At 35.9% G+C, this 15,288-nt stretch overlaps 1 protein-coding gene across 8 annotated transcripts in view; it reads left to right on the forward strand.

Annotated features, from left to right (window-relative positions):
- Positions 1 to 15,288, forward strand: part of RALYL (RALY RNA binding protein like) — an 837,272-nt gene that overhangs the window by 380,543 nt on the left and 441,441 nt on the right. The window lies entirely within an intron of this gene.

Consider the following 15,288-nt stretch of genomic DNA (forward strand, 5'->3'; position numbering starts at 1 on the left):
CTTAATTTGTACACAACAAAACTTATCTTCATATCTCCATCTGCACTGCCCAAGTTTCTCCATCACAATAAACAGAATCACCAGTTACGCAGTTTTTCCACTAAAATCCCTGGTGTCTACCCTGATTCTTCCCTTCCCTCTACACTCCAAATATTCTCCATCATCAAGTTTGTTTGACAGTATATCCCAAACTCAATCACCTGTCAAGCCTTTTGTGAAGGCCATCATGTATAAGTTACCATTACATCACAGGTGATCTACTGGAGTAATCCTCTAGCTTGGAAAACATAAATCAAAGTATAAGTCATTAACCTACATTTTAACTTCTAAACCTTTCTCATGCATCATCAGATTTACATTCTATGCCTTACTAATAGTGCCCTACACAGTCACATCTTCCATTTCATCTCATTCTCTCTGCCTTCTTGTACCACTCTAGTCATGCTAGACACCCTAACATGCCTCAGATATCAAAAGATCATTCCTACTCCAGAGGCTATGGGCTTGGTCATTTCTTCTACTCGGAAGACTGGGCTCTGCTAAGCATTTGCTCCCTGCTTTATCGAGTACTGTCCTCAAAATGAACTGCCCCCCACCAACCTCATCGATAGGCTTCTCCTGAACAGTGCATCCAAGGGCAAAGATTTGTGAAAAAGCTGTAGAAATGGCTAACTCATATGTAGGATATGTGAGATATAAGAGAATATTGATGGAAGTGGATCTGCGAAAAAATCTTAGAATCTCTAAAAAGAACCTTTCTGATAAACTCTGCAAATATCCGAATCAAAACTATTCCTTCACAATTGTCTGATTATCCAACTCTAAGCTAATCCAAGGTCTTCCTAAGCATCCTTTAATGTGACTGCTTTCTTAGCTGTAGAGTCTGTAGGTCACTTCCCCTAACTGTTAATGACATCCAGACTTCAAAGCCATATACCCATCTGTTTATTTTTGATACTTATATATGAAATTATCATTTATGAGAGCTTGAGCATATTGTCCTGAAGGGCTAAGTTTCGTTCCAGATCAGTATCTCTTTCCCACTATTAGAAGGGAAAACGTCAATTGTTTTGCCAATATTAATTTTCTGTCATTAATGAAACTTTTGGCATCAACAGGAATTACCATAGGCCAATTGTAAGTCAATAATTTCCAGACCAAGTGTAAAGATTATTTTACTTATCTGACCATACATACTTGAAAGTTTCACACCAAGAATTTAATAATTTGTATTATAAAGATATGCTGAATGAAATTTGAATTTGAGATTTTAAATAACATATTTTAAAATATTTTCAAGTTTATACAAAATGAGAAATTATTTTAAAAGTTGCTAAACCGTACTTACAAAATAAATTATATATAATAACTATGCTTGCTCAGAAACTGGAGATAACATCTTGAAACCTTCAAATGGATTTTGAAAGTAGGTTGCAGTCCAAGATCTTGACTAGCTTGTTTTTATGTTCTTACTATATTGACAGACATTCCTACATTCTATACCAGGGCACATAAAAAAGCCCCTTTAGTTAATACAATGGACCACAACAATGGAGGTCTCACCTCATCCCTCTCATAATGGTACTATCAAAAAGACAGACAGTAACAAATACAAATGAGAATGTGGAGCAAGAACTCATACTCTGTAAGTGGGAATGTCAACTAATGAAGCCACTGAGGAAAACAGTATGAAGTATTTACAATACTGACAGATAGAACTGCCATGTGATCTAACAAACCCACATGAAATCACTGTCAAAGAGACACCTGTTCTACTATGATTATCACAGTACTACTCACAATTGAGGTGTCTATCTTCAGATTACTTAATAAAGAAAATTTGGTGTGTATATACAATGTAATATTATTCATCCAGAAAAAGAATGAAATCGCCTAAGTTGCACTAAAATGGATGGAACTGCAGACATCTTGTTCAGTGAAATAAGCCAGACACAGAAAGACAAGTACAGCATGTTTTCCCTCATGTATGAGAGCTAAAATTAAATAAAAAAAAAAAAAATCTGAACACAGAATGTTGAGAAGGGTGGGAAGGATAGAAGGAATTTGGATTAAAAAAAAATACAGGAACCTGGGTGTGGTTCATTACTTTAACAAATACACTAATATAAGACATTAATAAAGAGGAAGTGGCATGAGGGCTATATGAAAACTCTGTATTATTCTATCACAATTTTCACTTTGTAACATTAAAACTATTCTGAAATAAAATGTTAAAAATAAAATCAGAAAAGGCAACGAAAAAGGGACAAATAAAGAACAATTGCAATGATTAGAAATCTGTTATTAACATAGTATATATTAATCCCTTCTATGCTGCCAATCACTTTAAATGTGAATACTATAAATAGAGATTTTATAACATGTGTTCATGAAATTGTGTGAAGACAAAAAAATTAAATGGCTCATACATTTTATCAACAAAAGGAATGTTTGATTGAAAACAAAGTTTTGTTCTACGAAGTTGTTTCCCCTGAAGTCACATAACATACCAACTAATAATTTAACTGAGTGAGCATTTCCCCTTAGGTTTAGAAATCTATATTTTTTACTTCAAAACAATTAAGTTCAAACAAATGAGTAAACTTATTTCCACAAATTGCAGGCAATAACTCCTATCCTATTTTCACTCCCTTTCCTTTCTTCCGTCTTTCTTTTCTTTTTTCTTTTCAGTTTTTGGCTTTTTTAATTCTATTATCAAGGCATGTCTCGACCCGAGTGTGAGTAGGCATATTTATTTTGGGTGTCTTACTGCCCATTTATATGCTATTTTCTAGAGTTTATGCCTTTGTTTCTCAGTGTGTAGTCCATTCAAGCAATTATTGGAGGCTGGTGATCCCATGTCTGGCTCTGTCCATAGCCTGTGATGTATGCTTCAAACTAATCCCCTTTCCTTTTGTCACTGATCTCCTCTCAATTCCAGGCCTAATGGCTGTTTGAGGACTTTTACCTGATAAATAATCTTTAATATGCATTTGGAAATATGATTATTTAATACATAAAAGGGTTCCAAATAAACAAACCAAGTGCATAGATAGATTTTTGTTATTGTTGCCTTCCAGCCACACATCACAGCATAATCTGTGGATTTTTTACAAAAAAAATGGTAACCTGACCATAATTAAATGTGATTGCTAATATGTTCCCAGTTTTTGGACACATCACATGCACCACAGTGGAAAAAGTATGTTGCTTTTGATCCCTGGCTTCCAGCCTGTACTAGGTAGAGAAGATTGCTAAGCCTTCTAGGAAAAAGAAAATTGACATATTTTGAACATACTACTTAGGTGTTCCTAAAAAAGTGAGAATCCAGCTATGAAGTTATTCATTCTGAAAATTTTTGTAAAAAGCACAATTCCTATAATGTAAAAACTCCTGCAAAATATATCACTCTTAACTAATTAGTTTTAAGAACATTTAAGAAAGTAAAATGATATATTAATATTTCATTGAATTTGGAGTCTGAGTTTATTAATATTGGAAATATTGATTGCATTTTAACCTAACTGTTACCATTGAACTTTTTTTTCTCAAACACATTGTGTAAAAGGTGAAACATACTTAAAAATGTTGAATACAAACAATATTTACATAAAAGGTCGCACAAAGTGTGTCCTTTTGTTTCAAAATATTACCAAGAGGTTAGAGTTTAAATCAGTGCCAGTTTTATATATCTACTGATTATACTGTCTTGATTACTTGCATGCTATTAATAAATGTTTTAATGTCTTTCTTTTTCTGATTATTTCTCTGTAATAATGCTTGCGAAAGAAAATTTATGAACTTCAGAAATCAGCTATTAATAGTAAGAAGAACAAAATGCTAAAAATAATTTATTTATAGAAATCATTCATGTTCTAAAGCCTGTATACAAGTCCCTATTTTTAAGGAGAAAAAGTGTGGTTTGAAAAAAGAACATATAAAATAGAAAATTAAAATAATTTCACCATATTATAAATGTCTTGAATGTGGAAGGAATTCAAAATATGAGCACAGTAAATAAGATTTTCTAATTTTAAAGTAAAACTTGTAAATATGTTATTTAATCCTGATGCAAAAGGAAGTAGTGGGAATGCATTAATAGAGAATAAGATGCTAGAGAGACACATATACTGAATAAGTGCGAAGATGAGAACAAAAAACAAATTCTTGCAACAATCTATCAAGCAAGCAATAGGAGAAATGAGTTTGAAATTCAATTTTAGACATAAATACCAATTTGCAGCCAGAATGATCTCTTTTGAAAATACAAATCTACTCATGTGAACCTCTAATTAAAACTTTCATGAATTTTTCGTTGTTCTCAGAAACAAGACTGGGACCTTTGCTGTGATCTACAAGGTTTTTATGCAGTTGATTTTTTGAGCTTCTATAGGCCTACATCATGACCTTCCCAGCCTTGCTCAGTTCTCCACCTTAATGACTTTCAGTTCTCTGAACAGCACATGTTCTTTCCTGCAATATGGCTTTTGCACATGCTGTTTTTGATTGCCTGAAATGTCCTTTGCTACCAGTCTACATACCACTTCACCTATTTCTCCACTTTTGTATTCCTTTCACCTGTCTGTTCATCCTTCAGATCTGAGATCAATTTTCATGACTCTAGAGAAGCCAACTTTTGTTTCTCAATATATATAATAAATTGACTATAACCCATTTTTAAGCATGCAGCAAATGTTGACACTTTTACAAGAGTACTACAAAAAAATCAGAGAATAGAATTTAAAAATAAGCTTATTTTGCTTCAAATAAAAGTTGAAATCATGCAGTTTTTTCCTAACAGGTATTTTTCCATGAACTTTTTGAGGACCTCTTCTATGTTTTATTCAAATGTTAGAGTGAATGATATATTGGTTATAAAAAGATTTTTATTCATGGAAAGTTTCCTATAGATTCCTGCAAATGTCATCTTTCATAATTTTCTTTCAATAACAGTGTGATATTTGCACAGTATCTCACCATTGTCAAAGCGCTTTCTTGCATGTATAATCTTTTTATTTTCATAGTAATACTGAGAGGTAAGTAATGTGAATAGTATGCCCAGTCTGCTGGCCAGGAGCTGAGGACAGAGAAATGAATTTACCCTTATCACACAAGTGATGGTACGGTACAGTACTTAACACTTACATTTTCATGCTATAATTATTTTTACCCTTAATTCTTTCCAATAATTTATCCCATGTCCATAGGGTGTCCATATACCTTACTATCCAAACAAGAATATCTCTGAGAGTGAAAAAGGTTGCTATCCATGAATATGCTGTGACATCAGGCTTAAATGAGGATTATCTGGAACAAGTGTGAAATGTGTGGCCACCCTTATTATATATTGTGCTATACTGAAAGGAGATTTGTCATCTTATTTGATCCTTCCCCTAGAACAGAAACTGAATATTAGTTAAAATTGCCAGTCTCAGTATCTGATAAATTCTGACATTTCAGTAGTTAACACAACAGAAGTGTATTTCTCCATCAAATAAATTATAGAGTTCACAGGAACATACAGGGTAGGATGCAGGCTCTTTTCCTCCTCATGTATCCTGGGTCAGGCTGTTGGGAGCTCTGACCTCTTTTGATGCATGGCTCTCATGGTCTCCTTACGCAGGACATGGAGACAGAGGATGGGTGAGGAGAGAGGGAAGCAATGCTCTGTTGTAGTTCAGGCCAGGAAGTCACGCCCCCTCATCTGTTTACATTCATTGATCTTACCTTGATATCAGTAACCACATAATAGGGAGAATATAATATTTGGTAAAGAATTAGCTGTGGATGATCTTGACTCTCATGAATTCAATCATGAAGATTGGTTTTAAGAAAATATTTGTATTTGTTAGGTATCATTGGATTTGCTGTTATACTCTTATGTCACATAGTTTTTAAGTACACATTGATTTACTGTCACTGTTGAAAGATTCATTCCCATATTTATTCATCAAATAATTACTAATTTTCTATTAGCCAGAACATCAACCATAACCATGATGAGGTCTTCTGGTAATATATTACACTCATTTTGCCCAATCTGAATAACCTGTTTAATGAATCTTTCCTGTTTTATTACTTTTGTTGTTGAAATTTGATGTCTGTCATTAATTAACATAGTGACTACCTTGCAGTTTCTAGTAACAATACATATCTTTACAGCAGAATTTCTCAACCTTCGCTATGTTGACTTTTTCCTCCTTTAGTTTGGGTCCTGTCCTGTGTGTAATGTAGGATGTTAACTAGTATCTCTGACTTATACCCTCAAGATAACAAAACTACCACTTTTAAGAAGTTATAACCAAAGAAAAATGTATCTGGTTATTATAAAGTATTTCTGTGGGTCAAAAATCACTTCTAATTGAGAATCACAGTTTTAAAGCAATTATTACACAAAATAAACAGTGAATTTCAGAAATGTCTAGAAAAACAATGTTTTGACTTATTTTGATTAAAAATCATGATTTATAAAAACAATCATTTCTAGTTGTATAGAAGATAAAACTCAATATGTACATTTCAGAGACATTATAGTGTACTCATCACCTTAACTTAATACTCGTATATTGGTTTGTTTTAAGCCTTGAAAACGAATGCCAGAAAAAAATTGATCTATGTAATTGATGTGTTTATTGCGTTTACTGATTTAAAATGAACAATCTAAAAACATTACTAATGTCTGTTTCTCCTTACTTCTTTAGTACACTGCCTTTTAGAGTTCTGATTTTTTAAAATAAATTCATTTTTTCAAAAACTGATCACCCCCAGAAATTTTGAAGGAAAAGGAGACTTGTGTTAGAAGAAAAACAATGAATCAGACATTTATTCAGATGTTCAGATTATTCAACAATACCAGTAAAAGTTGGTTAAAACCATCATAGAAAGAATTATTGTAATATACTGAATATTAAAGAGAACATGGTTTTGGCCAGCGCTGTGGCTCAATAGGCTAATCCTCTGCCTGCAGCAGTGGCACCCCGGGTTCTAGTCCCGGTTGGGGCACGGGATTCTGTCCAGCTTGCTCCTCTTCCAGTCCAGCTCTCTGCTATGGCCCGGGAGTGCAGTGGAGGATGGCCCAAGTGCTTGGACCCTGCACCCCATGGGAGACCGGGAGAAGCACCTGGCTCCTGCCTTCGGATCAGCGCAGTGTGCCGGCCGCAGTGCGCCGGCCACAGCGGCCATTGGGAGGGGTGAACCAATGGCAAAAGGAAGACCTTTCTCTCTGTCTCTCTCTCTCTCACTGTCTACTCTGCCTGTCAAAAAAAAATTCTGTAAACAAATGCTGATTACCATACTTCCATGATAAAGTGAGTGATAGAACTAAAGGTCCATCACCAAGGAGACACCTGAGCGCACATATGATAGAAAGACTGAGGGATTTGCTTTATGTTTCAAATATTGGTTATTTGACTTGATCAGTGAACCTAAATTAGTTAAAGCAGTGGTGGAGACTGTGAGTGAGTATCACTGGAAATTCCCGAACAACATTTACAAGAAGGTCACTAGTACTACTAGTGTTTAATCCCTAGGAAAAATCCATACATAATAACAGGTAAGATGCAATACTCATGTTGTCCCTTATTCCTAGGAATAAAGAACCAGAAAGTCAGAGGTGATTTCAAGATAACATCTTGAAATTTCTGCATCTATAGTGATATTTTTGTCTTCTTTTCCATCCATTATTAAGTGAGGTGAAGGTGAAATATGATTATGAATATGTCTGCTTTTCCTGTTATTATTGAGAAGTTTTGCTTTATATATTAAAACCAATGGTATTAAGTAAATAAAAACATTGAAATATTTTTCTTTCTACTTCATTCATCTTTATTAGTATATCTATATATGTAGTAATTATTCTGTCAAAGAAAAACATTATCAAATTGTAATATTGAACTCGGGGTCTCTTGATTAATATTTGCATGGTGTAATTTTGATTTAGTTTAATTTTAAAGGTCTATATGTCAATATTTTAAACATGCTTGATGCAATGTACGATCTCTCTAAAATACACCATGACAGTTTTTGTTTTTTAATTGTGATTATCTAATCATATGTAATTATGAATATATTTGAATTTTTATTTACAGGTTTACTATTGTTTTTCACTCTGTATTTTAGATTTTTTTTCTTTCTGGCCTTTTAACAATTAACCTTTCTTTTACTATTTTGCAGTTTATACTGTTAGCTTGTAAACTGCATGGAGTTTACTGTTCTTGTAGTATTATCCTAGAGATTGCAACACATATACTTGATTGTTAACATTAATGTCATATTATTTCCCATATATCCTATGTCCACAGAAATGTTGATTTATGCATCCTTCTCCCAGATTTTGTGTTGCAGTCACCATGAATACTAATTTGCACTTATATTTTTTTCTTTATTAATATATATTTGGAAAAAATTTTTAAAGAACTTTTATTTATTTATTTGACAGGCAGAGTTAGACAGTGAGAGCAAGAGAGACAGAGAGAAAGGTCTTCCTTCTGTTGGTTCACCCCCCAAATGTCCGCTATGGCCGGCGCGTTGCGCTGATCCGAAGCCAGGAGCCAGGTGCTTCCTCCTGGTCTCCTATGCGGGTGCAGGGCCCAAGCATCTGGGCCATCCTCCACTACACTCCCGGGCCACAGCAGAGAGCTGGTCTGGAAGAGGAGCAACCGGGACAGAACCGGCGCCCCAACCGGAACTAGAACCTGGAGTGCCGGCGCCTCAGGCGGAGGATTAGCCTAGTGAGCTGCGGCGCCGGCCAATATTTGGAAAATTTAAAAGCATGTACAAAACTGAACAGAAGCATGTAATGAACTACATGTACTCAGAAGCCCATCTTAGCAATTATAACAGTGCACATCTATAGCATTTTATTCTGTGCTTCATCCATTTCCTCCCCAGTCCCTAAAGTGCTGTGGAGGAAATCCAACATTATGTTAATAAATGTGGGGATATTTCAGCATTTCTGCATATATAGAGAATCTGTTTTAAAGAAAACATAACCACACTATCATGAACTCATTGAGTACTGTTTTCATGTTTCATTACTATCGATCTATTCCTCTGATTTTATAATTACCTCTCTTAAAGTTTATTATTACTTCTTTTGAATTGGAATCCAAAGGAGATATACAGATTGAGATTCATTGATACATCTCCTAAGTCTCTTAATTTTTAGTTTCTACTAATGTATTCCCCCACTTCCTCTTGCATTTCTGTCTTCACTAAAAAAAGAAAAAAAGAAAGAAAAACCTTTTTTATCCATTTTTATGGGGCCAGTGTTGTGGCTTAATGGGTAAAGCCACCATCTGCAGTGCTGATATCCCATATGGGTGCTGGTTTGAATCCTGGTTGCTCCACTTCTGATCAAGCTCTCTGCCAATGCATCTGAAAAACCAACAGAAGAGGGCGCATGTCCTTGGGCTCCTGAATGCACGTGGAACACCTGGAAGAAGCTTTAGGCTCCTGGGTTTAGCCCTGGCTGTTGTAACCATTCAGAGTGTGAACCAGTGAATGAAAAATCTTTCTCTCTCCCTCTGGTTCTCTCCCTCTCTCCTTTTCTTCCTCTCTCCTCCTGCCTTTCAAATAAATAAAAAATCTTTTTTTAAATGTATATATTCATTTGAGAGATAGCGAGAATCTCCTATTCTCTTGTTCACTTCTCAAATGCCCACAATGGCCAGGACTGGTCAGGAAAAGCCAAGAGCAAGTATCCCATGTGAATGGCAGGAACCCAAGAACGTCGATTATCACCTGCTGCCTTCCATGGCATGCATTCATAGGACACTAGACGTGAAAGTGGAGCTGAGATTCATACCCAGAACTCTGATATGGCATACAGATGTCCCTAATATTGTCTCACTCTCTGTACCAAATGCCTGTTCTGCATTTTCAGCTTAAAAATGTATTTTGTTTTAACCCCATTGAAAGACATGGTCATTTGTCCTATATAGTTTCACAAAGTCCTGCAATTTGATGATTGCATCCTTGTGCTGTCATTTAAGTTGCTTATGTCTTCCTTGTATTTCTTGGAAATTGTTAGTTATATCTAAAGTCGCAATCAGATTCAGGTGGATTTTTTTTAATTTTTTCATTGTGACTGTGAACTTTTATCAGATGGTACATGCTTGATTTTATCCCTTTTGTGATGCTAACAGCCCCTGAATCTACCTTTATCTTTTATTTCTTTGTTGATTTGCTGGAATTATTCTCAAAGGAGAATCTTTTTTTTTCCCATCATGTATTTTGTTACCTTGAGGAAGGATTGTATACAAGAAAAGCGGATAATTTACTGGTTCTTTCCAGGTATTCACAATAGTGAAATAATTCCCTAGATGTCTCAAAACATTAAAAACTAGTTTCTAAAAAATGCTAATCATTTAATGAGCTCAAGATGTAAGCAGAGTTGATATAATTCAATTCCTTGCAGTTATCTCAATTAATGATAAAATTACCCTCATTTTGGCTTGTGGCAGCATACTCATATTAGTTTCAGGGTCATTTTGACATAATTCTAGTAGTCTTTGATAGCTTCCTTTATTTCTGATATGACAAAATATTCTTGTATCATAATGCCCTGCCTCATACTGTGAGTCAGTCCGTTTCCCAAAGAACTCCGGTAAGATTTAATGGGAATGGTTATTTAGATGCGAAGGATGCTCATTAACCTCCTTCATCTGACATCTATGTCTTCCTCCAACATTGCTGGAAATCTCACTTCGCAATGGCACTACTATGATTTTTAAGCAAAACACTACGATAAACAGCAACACCGTTAAGATATCAGAAAAAAAGTTTGATAGCTTCTTATTGCAGGCAGTGGTGCTATTTTTTTTTTTTTAATATTTGTTTGTATTTGAAAGGCAGAGTTACAGAGAGGCAGAGGCAGAGAAACAGAGCAAAGTCTTCCATCCGCTGGTTCACTCCCCAGGTGGCCATAAGGGTCCCAGCTGCGCCAACTGGAAGACAGGAGCCAAGAGGTTCTTCTGGGTCTCCTAGATGGGTGCAGGGGCCCAAGGACTTGGGCCATCTTCTACTGATTTCCCAGGCCATAGCAGCGAGCTGGATCAGAAGTGGAGCATCTGGGACTCGAACTGGCACCCATAGGTGATGCTGACACTGCAGGCAGCGGCTTTACCCACTGCACCATAGTGCCAGCCCCGGTGCTGTGTTTTTAGCATGATGAATATCCTAGTAGGAAAGTCTAGGAAAACCATTTTTTCAATTGATTTCTAGTTGCTCTTCTCTATGAGGTTATCACCAGGTAAATAAGATTATGTTTGATTATTAGAGTTACTATAATTTTCCTTTACAACTATACATAATAGACAGTTACAAAAACATTTTAAAGTATGTTCAAAAATATTTTTTATTGTTATTCTCTCTGTCCTCCTTCTCATAAACTATAAAAAAAATTCACCTGTCCTACCTGCCGACCTACTCAATCTACTTTTCTACACAACCTCCATTTTAGATAAATTATGATGTAGCAAAAACATATTTACTTGTGCAGTATCTTTATTTCACAGTCTACTCCTTTAAATCTTCCCTAACTTTGAAATATTCTCTTTGTTCTTAGAACTGCATAGTATCATTTATGTACATGCTTCATATGCCATACCTAATTCAGTCCTCTCTGTGAGATACGCCTTTGGGTGTTCCCAGTCTTCCCCTATGTGACTTATGCTGCAAAAATAGTTTAGCCAATATATAATTTCATATTTATCTAGTATATTAGGGAATAGATTTGGAGAAATGAAATTATGGGGTCAAATAATAAAGCATCATTATAGTTTTGTTAGATATTTCAAAATATTTGCAATATTTTTCAATTATAATGACATCTTGCAATACTTGGCAATGTATCTTTTTCGATAGACTCACTAAAAATGTGTGTTGTAAGACTTTCTAAGTTTTTCTTCAAGTGACAGATGATAAACAATATCTTAATATTTGATAGTCTTACTCTTTATAAATGTTAAAAAGTGCCCCTGTTTTATTGTACATTACTTTTTACTGGTAATGGAAATTTTTTAAATTATACAATTAAATTAATTAACATTTTCACCATTACTCCCTGAATTATATTCTGAAAAACTTTGGCACTCGTATATTCCATAGAAATTCACCTATTATTTTCTTCTGATGATGAAATTTTATGCTTTTTATAATTATGTCTCTGACTCATTTTGAATTTTTCCTGATCTATACCATAAGGTATCAGTACAATTTTATCACATACTCATGACTATCCAGATATATAATCATAGATTATTTAAAAATCCATCTTGTCCTCCATAATTTAAAACCTGCTTCCATGGTATTCTGAATTTTCATAAGCAGTTGGTTCTGAATTTGCATTTTCATTCATGTTCCATTAGTCTGCCTGATTCAAATCCTGCCAATACTAAGTGATTTTCATTAGAGTAATATTTGTTTTGACATATGGTAGTTCTCTCCAATAGTCTTATTTTTCAAAATCTATGCCTACTGCATAATGCTTTCAGAAGAGCATTTTATTTAAAATTATTAGACAGAGAAAATATAATAAATGCTTATTGGATTTGCTTTAAATTTGTAAATTGATCTGGAATGTGGACATCCTTTTGAAGTTGGGATCAGTTGCCAAGTATGTACAATATGTATTACTTTTTGTTCGGATCTACTTGTGTGTTTTTCAGCAGTGTTTTATGGTTTATTAAATGTATGTTTCTCATGTATATTTCCTGGTACGTTTCATTTTAACACATTATTTTAACTTCACTATTGTCAGTGGATGTTTTATTTATTATGTATTTTTCTTTATGTTTTGCAGCTGATTTCTTCTTTTTTTTGAAAAGGAATTGCTTGTTTATGTATTTGAGAGACAAATAAACAGAGAAACAGAGGGACACACACACATACACAGAGTGAGGGAGGAGTAGAGAGAGAATGAGAAGTCTCCCATCCACTGGTTTACTCCCAGTTCGAAGGCAAGATCAAGGAATGCCTCTCTAGTCTTTCACATAAGTGGCAGGAGCCCAAGGACGTGGGCAATCATTTGCCTTCGTAGATGCATTAGCAAGAAGCTGGATCAGAAGCAGAGCACCTAGGACTTGAACTTGCATTCTAAAATGGGGATGCCTGTGTTGCAAGCGGAAGTTTAACCCCTTCTTCCACAACACTAATATTTATTTTGCTTTTATATAAAAATACTGCTTAGGGTTTGACACTGTTTCTCTTTTTTTAGAAAGCTTTTATTTAATAAATATAAATTTCATAGGTACAGCATTTGGATGATAGCGGTTCTTCCCCCTGTACTCACCCTCCCTCCCCAACTCTTGTTCCACCTCCTACTCCCTTTCCCATTTCATTATTCATTAAGGCTCATTTTTAATTATCTTTATATACAGAAGATCAACTCTATACCAAGTAAAAATTTCAACAGTTTGTACCCATACAGATACACAAAGTATAAAGTACTTGTGGGGAGCAACTGGGAGCAACTCGGACTAGACTGTTACTGGAATTAAGACTTATTCTATGCATCTGCTCTCCCACAATATGGCGCTGAGAAGGGAGTAACAACTTCTACACAGCTGCCTCTTGCCAACTTGAGTGATGACCTGCAGGAGCTGATCCTGCTCCTGATTGGAGGAGAGCAGCGTACTCGGCGTGTGGGTAGCAGAGTTGGGATTGGTGGAAAAGGACTATAAAGGAGGAGAGAGACAACATGCACCGGGAACATCTATTTGAAGGAACACCTGTGCAGCCCCCGAGAGAGCCGGCCGGCGGTGTGCCGCTCCCCCGCGGAAGTGGGGAAAGTGGCAGGGGAAACCGCTCTTCCACGGAGGTGGAAGGGACGGCAGCCAACCCGGGAAGAACCAGCAGCAAACCCGGGAAGGGCCGAGCAGACAAAAGAACAGTGCAGGGTCCTGTGTCGTTCCTCCACGAAGACGGGGAGCGACATAATGGTGCTGTGACTCGGATAGAAAACCTAGGCAGGGTTTAGTGTCGTTCCTCCATGAAGAGGGGGAGCGACAGTACTGTTTGAAGATAAGTTTTACCATTAATTCTCATAGTAAAACTCATTAAGGACAGAGGTTCTACCTGGGGAGCAAGTGCACAGTGACTCCCATTGTTGATTTAACAACTGAAACTCTTATTTATAATGTCAGTGATCAACCAAGGCTCTAGTCATGAGATGCCAAGGCTATGGAAGCCTTTTCAGTCCACAAACTCTGTATTTAGACAGGGCCGTAAGCAAAGTAGAAGTTCTCTCCTCCCTTCAGAGAAAGGCACCTCCTTCTTTGATGGTCTCTTATTTCAAAAACAGATGGATAGACCAATGGAACATAATAGAAACACCAGAAATCAATTAAACATCTACAACCAACTTATATTTGATCAAGGAGCTAAAACCAATTCCTGGATCAAGGACAGTCTCTTCAAAATACGGTGCTGGAAAAACTGGATTTCCACATGCAGAAGTAAGAATCAAGACCCATACCTTACACCTTATACAAAAGTCCACTCAACATGGATTAAAGATCTAAATCTAGGATCTGGCACCCACAAATTATTAGAGAATATCAGAGAAACCCTGCAAGATATTGGCAAAGGCAGACATCTTGGAAAAGACCCCAGAGGCACAGGCAGCCAAAGCCAAAATTAACAAATGGGATTACATCAAATTGGTAAGTTTTGGTATAGCAAAAAAAAAAAAAAAAAAAAAATACTCAGGAAAGTGAAGAGGCAACCGACAGAACGGGAGAAATTATTTGCAAATTATGCTACTGATAAAGGATTAATAAACATAATCTACAAAGAGATCAAGAAACTCCACAGCAATAAAATAAACAACCCAATTAAGAGATGGGCCAAGGACTTAAACAGACATTTTTCAAAAGAGGAAATTCAAATGGCCAACAGACATATTAATAAAAAGATCACTAGGCATCAGGGAAATGCAAATCAAAACCACAATGAGGTTTCACCTCACCCTGTTTAGAATGGCTCACATACAGAAATCAACAAAAACAAATGCTGATGAGAATGTGGGGGGAAAGGTACCATAATCCACTGTTGCTGGGAATGCAAATGGGTAAAGCCACTATGGAAGACAGTTTGGAAATACCTTAGGAATCTGAATATAGTCCTGCTCTACGACCCAGCCATCCCACTCCTCAGAATTTACCCAAGGGAAATTAAATCAGCAAATAAAAGAGCTATCTGCACCTCCATGTTTATGGCACCTTTTCTTAGTAGGTTAATTCTTGGCCTATGGCACCAGCATCCCATATGGGCACTAGTTCTAGTCCC

The sequence above is a fragment of the Oryctolagus cuniculus genome, chromosome 6 (genome assembly GCF_051225735.1).
Source record: "Oryctolagus cuniculus isolate XC-2025 breed Fujian yellow rabbit chromosome 6, ASM5122573v1, whole genome shotgun sequence".
In the NCBI taxonomy this organism is placed as follows: domain Eukaryota; kingdom Metazoa; phylum Chordata; class Mammalia; order Lagomorpha; family Leporidae; genus Oryctolagus; species Oryctolagus cuniculus.